This window comes from Sardina pilchardus, chromosome 16 (assembly GCF_963854185.1).
Source record: "Sardina pilchardus chromosome 16, fSarPil1.1, whole genome shotgun sequence".
Classification (NCBI taxonomy): Eukaryota; Metazoa; Chordata; class Actinopteri; order Clupeiformes; family Clupeidae; genus Sardina; species Sardina pilchardus.
This window is the reverse complement of record NC_085009.1, coordinates 8,773,344-8,783,343: the sequence shown is the minus strand read 5'-3', so window position 1 is coordinate 8,783,343 and position 10,000 is coordinate 8,773,344. Positions and strand designations below refer to the sequence as shown.

The 10,000-nt window shown below is 47.7% G+C and overlaps 1 protein-coding gene across 1 annotated transcript in view; it reads left to right on the top strand.

Moving 5' to 3' along the window:
* pcxb (pyruvate carboxylase b) overlaps positions 1-10,000 on the top strand; it is a gene marked incomplete in the record, with an annotated part of 199,438 nt that overhangs the window by 39,049 nt on the left and 150,389 nt on the right.

Genomic DNA, 10,000 nt, shown 5'->3' with positions numbered 1-10,000 from the left:
TGTGTGTGTGTGTGTGTGTGTGTGTGTGTGTGTGTGTGTGTGTGTGTGTGTGTGTGTGTGTGTGTGTGTGGTGGGGAGGTGGCACAGAAAGAGTCTGCCTGACTATGCAAACACATCCTCTTTTTGATGCGTCGGTACGTCTCTGGTCTGAGTTTGTTTTTTTATCTGCTTGTCAGGCGCTTCTGCTCCTTTATTAAGTCTCTTTGTGAGTTATTTTTTGTGCTTTTTTTCCCTCTTTTGTCGCCGCGAGGAGATCGCAGAGGAGAGGAGATAGAGATGTGGGAAGAATAGATGACAGAGAGAGACGCACTTCTACAGGCAAAGAAGGAGGATAGAAAAACACTCAGTGAGTCACTGTCAGTTTGGCACCACCGAGAGAGAGAGAAAGGGAAAGAAGGACAGTGATGGAGAGAGAGAGAGAGAGAGAGTGAGAGAGAGAGAGAGAGAGAGAGAGAGAGAGAGAGAGAGAGAGAGAGAGAGAGAGAGAGAGAGAGAGAGAGAGAGAGAGAGAGAGAGAGGGAAGGCAAGTGACTCCTTAATTCAGCGGTGCTGATTTGTGTCAGGGCGTTGATGGCCGGCTAACACACACTGAGGGAGCGGCCGCAGCACAAAAGACAGCTGCGCGGGGACACACAGGCATAAACACACCAGTCAGCAGTACGCCGACACGCCTTTATTTTTGTGTTATTTTACAGGCTGCTGTTTCCATGGCGACAGCTCCTCTGCCCTCCGAAGCTTGTGTGGAGGGTTTCTTTTTTTTTGGTGGGGGGGGGGGGGGGTGGCTGGCTGGCAGGAGTGATATATCTCCCACCTAGTTCTCTCTTTCTCTCTTTCTTGCTATCTCTCTCCCTCTCTCCCTCTCTCTCTCCCTCTCTCTCTGTGTCGTTCTCTATATCCCGCTCTTGTTATCTTCTCTCACATCATACTGTTGTTTTTTCTGCCGTTTGTTCACCTCTGTCTCATGTCATCACTTTTGTAATTTCCTTTTTCATTTCTCCCTCTTTCTTTCCCCCTCCATCTTTCATCAGACTTCTTATTCCGTTCTTTCCCCCTACCCCCCATCCTTTAATCTCCTCTCTCTCGCTTTATTTTTTCTTTCTCTGCACTACTTCTTCGTCAGCCTCAGCTGGGAAGAAGATATAGAAAAATGTGTTTATTTCTATTATAAACTTCAGAGAACAGTCATCGGCACTGTTTACAGCTATTTGGAGGTCTTTCCATTAAAAACACATTTCTCATATCTCACCAAAGCAGAAATAGATTTATTTAGAGGGAAAAACAACAGTAATTGCGTGGGGTGAGTCTGTAATTATATCAGTAGCAGTCCTTATTTTATGCCTCATTTCTGTAAATGTCAAATGACAACAAGCCTCTCTGATGTATGGACGGCACAACCCTCAAGACGTCAGTAATGAGCCATTCATTTTGAGAGAGAGAGAGAGAGAGAGAGAGAGAGAGAGAGAGAGAGAGAGAGAGAGAGAGAGAGAGAGAGAGATTGCTTTGGCAATATAAGTATACCTCTTGTCATGCCAATAAAGCACATTGAATCTGAATCTGAATCTGAGAGAGAGAGACTGTTGGGTATCATAACAGAATCGGCAGAAGGAAGCTTTGTAATAGAACAGTCTAGAAGGAATGGAGGACTGAGGCAGTTCTCATTGTCACCTCTTGTCTGCAGATTTGATCCAGGTCTCATTTTCTGATTTTCTCTCGTTTGTACTGCTCCCTCTCTTTATCATGCTCTCTCTCTCTCTCCCTCTCCCTCTTTCTTTCTCTCTCTCTCTCTCTCTTCTTTTCTTTCTTATTCACTCTTCCCTGCTGCACCCATTCATATTCTGGGTCACATCTGTAGGTGTACGGTCGCCATAGCAGCCTGTCGCCAAGCGCGGCGGGAGGAGATTATAATCATCGCGTGTGTCATCAGAAATACGTCTGATCAAAAAAGAAAAAAAGACACACTAATAACTCCCTGTATTACACTTTCTTTCTATCCCCCTCTCTCTCTCTCTCCCCTCTCCCTCTCCCTCTCTCTCTCTTTGTCTGCCTTTTATTCATCCTTCTTTATCTCAGCACAGGGCCATCTGCCCTGGTTTCTCCCCCCCCCCCCATGCTGTTTGGTGCTTTCTTTGGACCTGTTTCACCTCTAATACCTGTCTGTCTGTCTGTCTGCCTGGGGGTGTCCAAAATGTCTCTTTCTCCACTGCCCGTCTCCTCTGTCAGTGTGTGTGTGTGTGTGTGTGTGTGTGTGTGTGTGTGTGTGTGTGTGTGTGTGTCTGTGTGTGTCTGTGTGTGTGTGTGTGTGTGTGTGTGTGTGTGTGTGTGTGTGTATGCAAGCACACACAGGTGTGTGCATGTCTTGACCCTGTACCTTTGTGTTAGAGTGTCCTCCAGCTCGTCTCTAGCCAGAGTGTGCCTCTCTTGTGGCTTCTTGTGCCGGGCTGTATTGAGAAGACCACATGCCTCTCACCAAATCAAGCCGATTCAAGCACAAAATGCTCTATTTTGCCTTAATGAATCCCTTGTTTCCAAATGAAGAGTTCTTTTATTTAGTCAGTCGGTTCTAGAATAGCACTTCATCATTTACAAATCCCATTCATGCTGCCACCAGCGGAGAACTCGAACAGCACCACGCTCGACTCAATTTTCCCAATAACTCAAGTCTTCCAATAAACTTCGATTCTCACTCAAGAGTGCTTTAATGGTGAGACCATCACAGACATTTTTACACTAAAGGCCAGAAGAAGAGAAGAGACATTCACACACAAATACAATGGGGGAATATATAAAAACAAAAACATTGCAGCATTGAATATCTCTCAACCAAAGCACTTTAGTCAGTCTACTGTGTTTGCCTTTGATATATTTGTCTTTCTTGTAGTGGTATACCTCTCTGTTTTCCTCTCATATCTTTCCTGGTTTCAGCCTGTCACCTTTAATTTGCCTGATCTGCAGCATCCATTTCTCCCATGGCCCTCTGCTAGTGCAGTCCTCCCACAGCCCTGTTGTTATGACCAGACTCCTCAACTCCCCCTGGGCTCTCCTCTCATCTCAGCTTAATTCAGTTCAATGTGGCTCTATTACTGTGCGTTCAGACGGAGACCGTCAAAAGCGCCAAAAGAGCGCCGGAAATCATTCAGTTTCGATGGAGAGTCGGCGTTACTGGCGTCAAACGCGTTCTGGGCATGAGCGTGGCTTCAGAGGCATCACGGGCGTCAGAAAAAAGTTGAGCCTCAGTTAACTTTATGGTAATGAGCTATGACACAGTTCGGCGTCAACCAGTCAGAATTGCTGCTGCTGCAGGATTGCTGCTTGTGGTCTGTTTGAATGTTTCACGCCATGGTTTTGACGCTTTTGGCGCTGAACTGGGGTGAGCGTCGCGTTATGAGCTTCGCCAGCGACTTTGACACTTTTGATGTTTTCGGTCTGAATGCACAGCTAGCGTATGTTATTAGTGTGTGTTATTAGCGTGTGTTATTAGCATGTGTTGTTAGCATGTGTTATTAGCATGTGTTATTAGAGTGTGTTTTTGCATGTGTTATTAGCGTGTGCTATTATACGACGCTCCATTATTAGAACGCTCCATTGTCTTGAATGGGATTTCCCAAAGTTCTACTGGTCATTATTTTTGACTAGAGGACCCCTGAAAAAAATAATCACCGCTGTCAATGGCAACGGAGTTTGTGCTTCTAATTCAGGTCTTTCATATCACTCCGCAACAAGTCCGGTCATTTACAGTGAAAAGGCCCGTTCACACCAAGAACGATAACGATAACGATAACTATAAATAAATATTGCTCTCGTTAATATGAATGACAACGTTCACACATAAACTATAACGATAACGACATGAAGAACAATATCGTTGTTGATCACTTTCAGAGCGATTTCGAGAACGATAAAAAGCTAACAGCCAATCAGAACCCATAATATTCTAGCCATCACATTCATTAACATGAGGAGAGACTTTTCTTATCGTTGGCCTGTGTGGACGCTTTTATCGTTATGGTTATAGTTATCGTTATCGTTATCGTTCTTGGTGTGAACGGCCCTAAAGTCAGCTAGTAGGCCAAAGACTTTGCCACGCAACATCTGAAACTGTCAAGTTCTATCTGTGGTGAACTATTTATTTTGTTAGTGGAAGCTACAAAACAGTAGCCAAGTCATTGCTAAAGACACCTTGTGTTAAGTTTCTTTTCTCGTTTTGGCAAGTAGCCGCATAATAAGCGGGATAATGTACAGAAAGCAGGTCATTATCAGGAAAAGAAACAGAAGGGTTAGAATGGGAATAGGATGAGCAGTAACAGTGATATGAATGCTGAAGACATGCACAAACACTGTCTCTCTCTCTCTCACACACACACACACACACACACACACACACACACACACAAAAACACACACACACACACACACACACACACACACACACACACACACATATCATTGTGTAACATGGTCAGTGTTATCTCCCTGTCTCTGATGTTATGGTGGGTTACAACGTCTTGTGCAGCCAGCAGACAAATAAGTCCTCCAAATAATGGAGCCAATTTGTGTCATATGGAGCCCAGCTGGGCCAATTTATCAGAGTTTTGAAGGGAGCTAAAATTTGCTATTTTGTCTGGGAATGGTAAGAAATAGCCTTTTCTTAGCTGTATGTCTGTTGGACCATCGGTCGTACAGTGACCACAGATGCATTGCTCTTTTGAATCTTCTTTTCCTTTCTATAACTCTCTCTCTCTGTCTCTCTCTCCCTCTCCTGCCACCCCTCATCCTTCTCCCTCGTCTCTCTTAGCCTCTGTCCTCCCTTCATCTTGCATGCCATCTGCCATCCTCTTACTCTCCATCCCTCCCTCCCTCACATCCCTCCATCTCTCTCTCCCTCCTCCTCGTCTTGCCTCTCATCTTTTCTCCACACTCCCTTTTGTCACGACTCCCCCTAGCTCTCCCCTTCTCTCTCTCTTTCCCTGTGTCCATCTCTCTCAATACACCCCCTCTCTCTCCCCTTCTCTCTTTCTCCCTCTCTCCCTCCCTCTCTCCCTTTCTCTCTTCCCCCCTCTCTCTCTCTTTCTCTCTCTCTCTCTCTTTTTCTACCTCTCTCTCTCTCTCCTTATCCTTGCTGTGGGTGATTTATGCTGCCTTGGCTTTGAACCCTCTCCCTGTAGTCACCTCAGTCCAGCCAGGCTGTACAGGGGATTAGCAGACACCCGGCGAGGGGAATAGGTGAATGGGATGAATGAATGGAGAGAGAGAGAGAGAGAGAGAGAGAGAGAGAGAGAGAGAGAGAGAGAGAGAGAGAGAGAGAGAGAGAGAGAGAGAGAGAGAGGGGGGGGTGAAGAGGAAGAGGGAAGGAGGGACATTATTAATGAAAGAGTGAGGGAGGACATTGTCATGTCAGTGCCACTGATATGATGTGATATTCATCGGGGCCTTGGCCGGTCGGGGGTGGAAGCTGCGGGGTATGGTGGAGCATTGAGCCTGTGTGATGAAGTGTATGTCTGTAATTTGGAGGATGTCTCTCTCTGCCTTTCTCTCTCTCCCTCTCCCTCTCTCTCCCTCTCTCTCTCTTTCTCTTGTTCGCTCTCTCTCTTTCTGTCTCTCTCTTGGTTTTTGTGTGTATGTGTGAGTGAGAGAGAAATACAGACAGACAGACAGACAGACAGACAGACAGACAGTGAGAGAATATATGCATGTCTGTGTGTATATGGGTGACCATGTATGTATTTCTGTGTGTGAGAGAGAAAACAGAATGTGTTTGTGTGTATATGCAAACACACAGTATGTGAAAATTAGAAAAAGCGGAAAGATATAGAGAAAAAAGAGGGTGAGAGAAGGATATAGTATGTTTGTGTGGACAGAAAGTGCAAATAGAACACTGTGCGTGCATGTGTGTGTGTGTGTGTGTGTGTGTGTGTGTGTGTGTGTGTGTGTGTGCACGGCATATGAGAGAGTAGAAATGTGAGTGTTTATTTGTTGTGTGTCTGGGCATGAGCAAAGCAGAGAGAGAGAGAAAGAGAGAGAGAGAGAGAGAGGGGCAAGGGAGAGAGAGCGAGGGAGAGAGAGGGGGGCTGAGCGAGGGAGAGAAAGAGAGAGAGAGCAAGGGAGAGAAAGAGATCGTGAGCGTCTGCTGTTGGCAGCCGCGGCCAGAGATGGGATTAGAAGGCAGCTCTGAATTGAGGGGAGAAATTGGATCAGATTACAGTGTATTTTGGCACGGATTATCCCCAATCCCCTCTGGGTTGTCGAGGAGTGAGAATGAGAGTCGAGGGAAGGCCGAGGAGCAGAGGAGCGAGAGCGAAAGTGAAAAAAGAAAGAAGGAAAGAAAAAAAAGATAGAAAGAAAGGAGGAAAGGAAAGAAGGGGTGAGGGCTAAGTGTGAAACTGCTATTTTCAGGCGGGTGGAGGGGTGGTCGTCTTTTTTTTAATAGCTTTTCAGGCCCTTGTCTGGACTTTTACAGGGTCAAGACCCCCCCGGCTATTCATGATATACATAATTACATATGGTCACCTCTTGGAAGAGCTCTGACCCCCTTCGGCATGGACCAAACGCTAAGCTGCCGTTTTGCTGTAGACAGCAGCAATCTTTCACATGCGCCTTATCTTCATGTTTCTATGCCCTTTCTGCAGCTTCCCTCCTCTCTCTCTCTCTCTCTCTCTCTCTCTCCCTCTTTATAGCCTTTCCTCTCGTTCTCCTGATTCATCCCCCCCTCCCCTCTCTCTCTTCTCCTTCGTTCTCCCTCCCTGGTCGCTTCTTATTCACGCGGTTGGTGTCCAGGCTTGGCGGGCGCGTGCCGATTTCACGCCTTCGTTCCGGAATCTTCCTCAATCCACCTCGGAGGATCGGAGGGGGTGCAGGAGGGGGGGGGGGGTGCAGGGGGGGCCTGCTGGTGTAGGCAGGCCTGCCAGTATGGCCGTGGCTCATCTCCGACACGCGGTCCAGATTGAGAGCCAGCGGGTCACTCGTCGAGGGAGGGGTCGGAGATGTCGACGAGCGGACACCGTCGACGGGGTTTTTGGACGGCGATTAGGGCTGACACCTCACATATCTCTCCAAAGGCCTCCGCCAGCTCCCGCTGACCAAGGAAATGAATGGATAATGGAACCTTTTCAGAGTTCCACGGTTCCACGGTTCCTCCCATTAGGGGACCTACACTTGGAGCCAGAGAACAAAAATAACAACCTGGATATGTTTGTCTCAACTTGTTTTAAGCATTAAAGTGGTGATTTTGTTCTTGTTAAAACAAAGGAGTGTTTAGCACTCCTTATTTTCAATAGCCTGTCACAGTTTTATTCTACCAAATGGAATCAAATTCTGAACTGTCCCATCCTATGTTCAAGGCAAGCTATACTCCCACAGCACTATACATCACTTGCGTTAAGTGACTAGATCACATGAAATATGAACAGGGATGTGGCTAGCAGGAGTTAGCCTAGCGGGACGTGTTGAGACGAATCCAGAAAGAGCTTCCCCAAAGACTTCCCAATGTCACGTGAAATATGGCCGTCTCTATCGTACGTTCGCAGCGGCTGGGTTCACGATAAGGTCTCGTGGATCAGAGAGGCTCCCCTCGGGGGCGGGGGTAGGAGGGGTGGGGTCACGCTTTGCGTATGGCGATGATTCATCTCCTTGGCCGCAAATCTGCGCCCGCCGCTATGCTACCGTTGTCCTGGCGTACGCGCCCCCCTGCCGTGGGCCTGTTAGCATAAGCAGAGCACAGCTCATATATTCAGCCCACCTCCACCGCAGCCACTACATCATGCTCACATAAGGGAGCAAAGCCTCTATCTCTATGACTAATGCTAAAGCTCTCTCTCTGTGTTTGTGTGTGTGTACGTGTGTGTGTGTGTGTGTGTGTGTGTGTGTGTGTGTGTGTGCGTGTGTGCGTGTCTGTTTGTATACGTCTTTGTTTGTGTACGTGTGTGCTTGTGTGTGTGTGTGTGTGTGTGTGTGCGTAAGGGCGTGCTGTGGTGACAAGGATAAGTGTGACTGCAGCCTTTTTATGTAGGCGGGCGCTTTCTACAAACAAAACAACTTTTCAGGAAACTTTCATAAGCTGATCTGTCTGGGCGGCTTTTGCAGCTCATTTGCGGGTGTCCTTTTTGTGACTGTCTGACAAACTCTGAAGGCAAAAGTACTATTTTGTGATGTGTGTGCACACATGAGTGTGTGTTAGTGTGTGTGTGTGTGTGTGTGTCATCCTTTGTGGCTGGGTGATGTTTGCTGCAACATGTGGCTAAAAAAGCCTGTATATTCCTCAGAACCCATTCTGTGAACGGCAGAAATGCACAATGACTACAGTAGTGGTGTCTTTTCCAATGATCATGGGAACAATGTTCTAGGAAAATTGGGAGTTTCAGAATAAACCATCGGAGTACAAATGCACCGAGGAGGTCATTTAAAAAGCAGGTGGAATCTAGATGGCACATCTTGATGTGTACGGAGGCAAATCAGCAACAAGGAATGCAGTATTTCCATTGCTGGTTTCGCTCATATGTGCCACGTTACAGGCAAAGGCTTGTTATTATTCGCCTTTTTTATGACATGCTATCTGTTGTTTTTCCGTTGCTTCCCTTCATGTGACTCACACAGCATCAGTTTGGTTTGTTTCGGCTAATCAAATAGACTATTGGTTTTGAATGTTGCAGAATTACGGCCCTCGTCTCTCTCTGCTTCATGACACCTTATTTGCATGGATATGGAGCTCGTGAAACTGTTTCGCTTTTGATCAACGGGCGCTCGGATTCCATTCCGTTTCATTCCACGAGATGCAGCCTGTGACTGAATGATGAGACTGCGTTGCAGGTGCTACAGAATGAGAGATGGACGGTTAGAGAGGGCGGGGGGGATGTGGACTGGTCAAGCCTCTGCTTGCACTGCCCTCTCCCTCTCCCTCCCTCTCTCTCTCTCTCTCAGGCTCCTTCTCAACCTCTCTCCTCGATCCTCGGTCCTCCAGCTCGTTCCCACCGATCTATAAAGAATGATGATGGGGCGGCAACAGTGGGATAGTCTATCCGGTGTCCTTTATGGATCAGTGGGAACGAGCCGGAGGACCGAGGAAGGAGGGAGAGATAAAAAGACGAATGAGAAGAGCCACATCTGTGGAGCGGCCATGTTGCCTTTTGTCACGGCGCTTTCCAGCCTACGTACAGCCACCCCTGAGAGAGCCCTCCACCCTCCACCCCTCCCCCACCCCACTCCCCCCCCACCCGCTCTCTTAAGTCCTCTCCGCTCTGGCGCGCGCCTCCCAGCGACAGCCGCTAATGCTCCTCGGTTACGGCTCCTCTCTCCAGACAGCGCTAACATCATGTTTGAATGACCATTGACCTCCATTCGCAATGCCAGCTCGCTCCGCTAACACTAGCCCCCCCCCCCCCACTCCCCCCCCCACTCCCCCAGGCGGCTATTTGAAGATAGCGCTTCCGCGCAGCGCTAACCGGTTACAATCACACTCCTGGCCGCTCCTCGAGACGCCACCGCAGTCATGATTGCAGTCAGGTGTTGAGATAGCCCTCGACGAGAGCAGCTGAGCGCAGGTCGGCTCGGCCACAGCCAGACATGCAAACATCGGTCCATTACGGCTTTGTCTGAGCCAAGTGGGCCAAGATTGAGGGGTCAGGAAGGGTCGTTTGAGGGCAGGTCTTGTGATGTAAGCTGGCTGGCTGTGATTGTTCATTTGGAATAAAACATTTCGAAAATGTGTCTCCCAGAGTGTATTGTAGATAAGTCTAAACACACCATTTCCCTTTCTGCCATTTCCCTTTAACGTGATTGTGCACTATCTTCCCACACAAACAGAGATCAATATTTGATGAGACCATAGGTTCACGTTATTAAATGGCATATCTAGCTCTCAGATGAGAGGGGGTATGTACTGTATCAGAGGATGATTAAGCTAAGAGCCTTGCCCTGATGATCTAATGTGACATCCAGCATCACCTTGATGTACAGTACACGCTCCAGGCACATTTGGATACAGTAGTTCCCAATACACTATATACATACT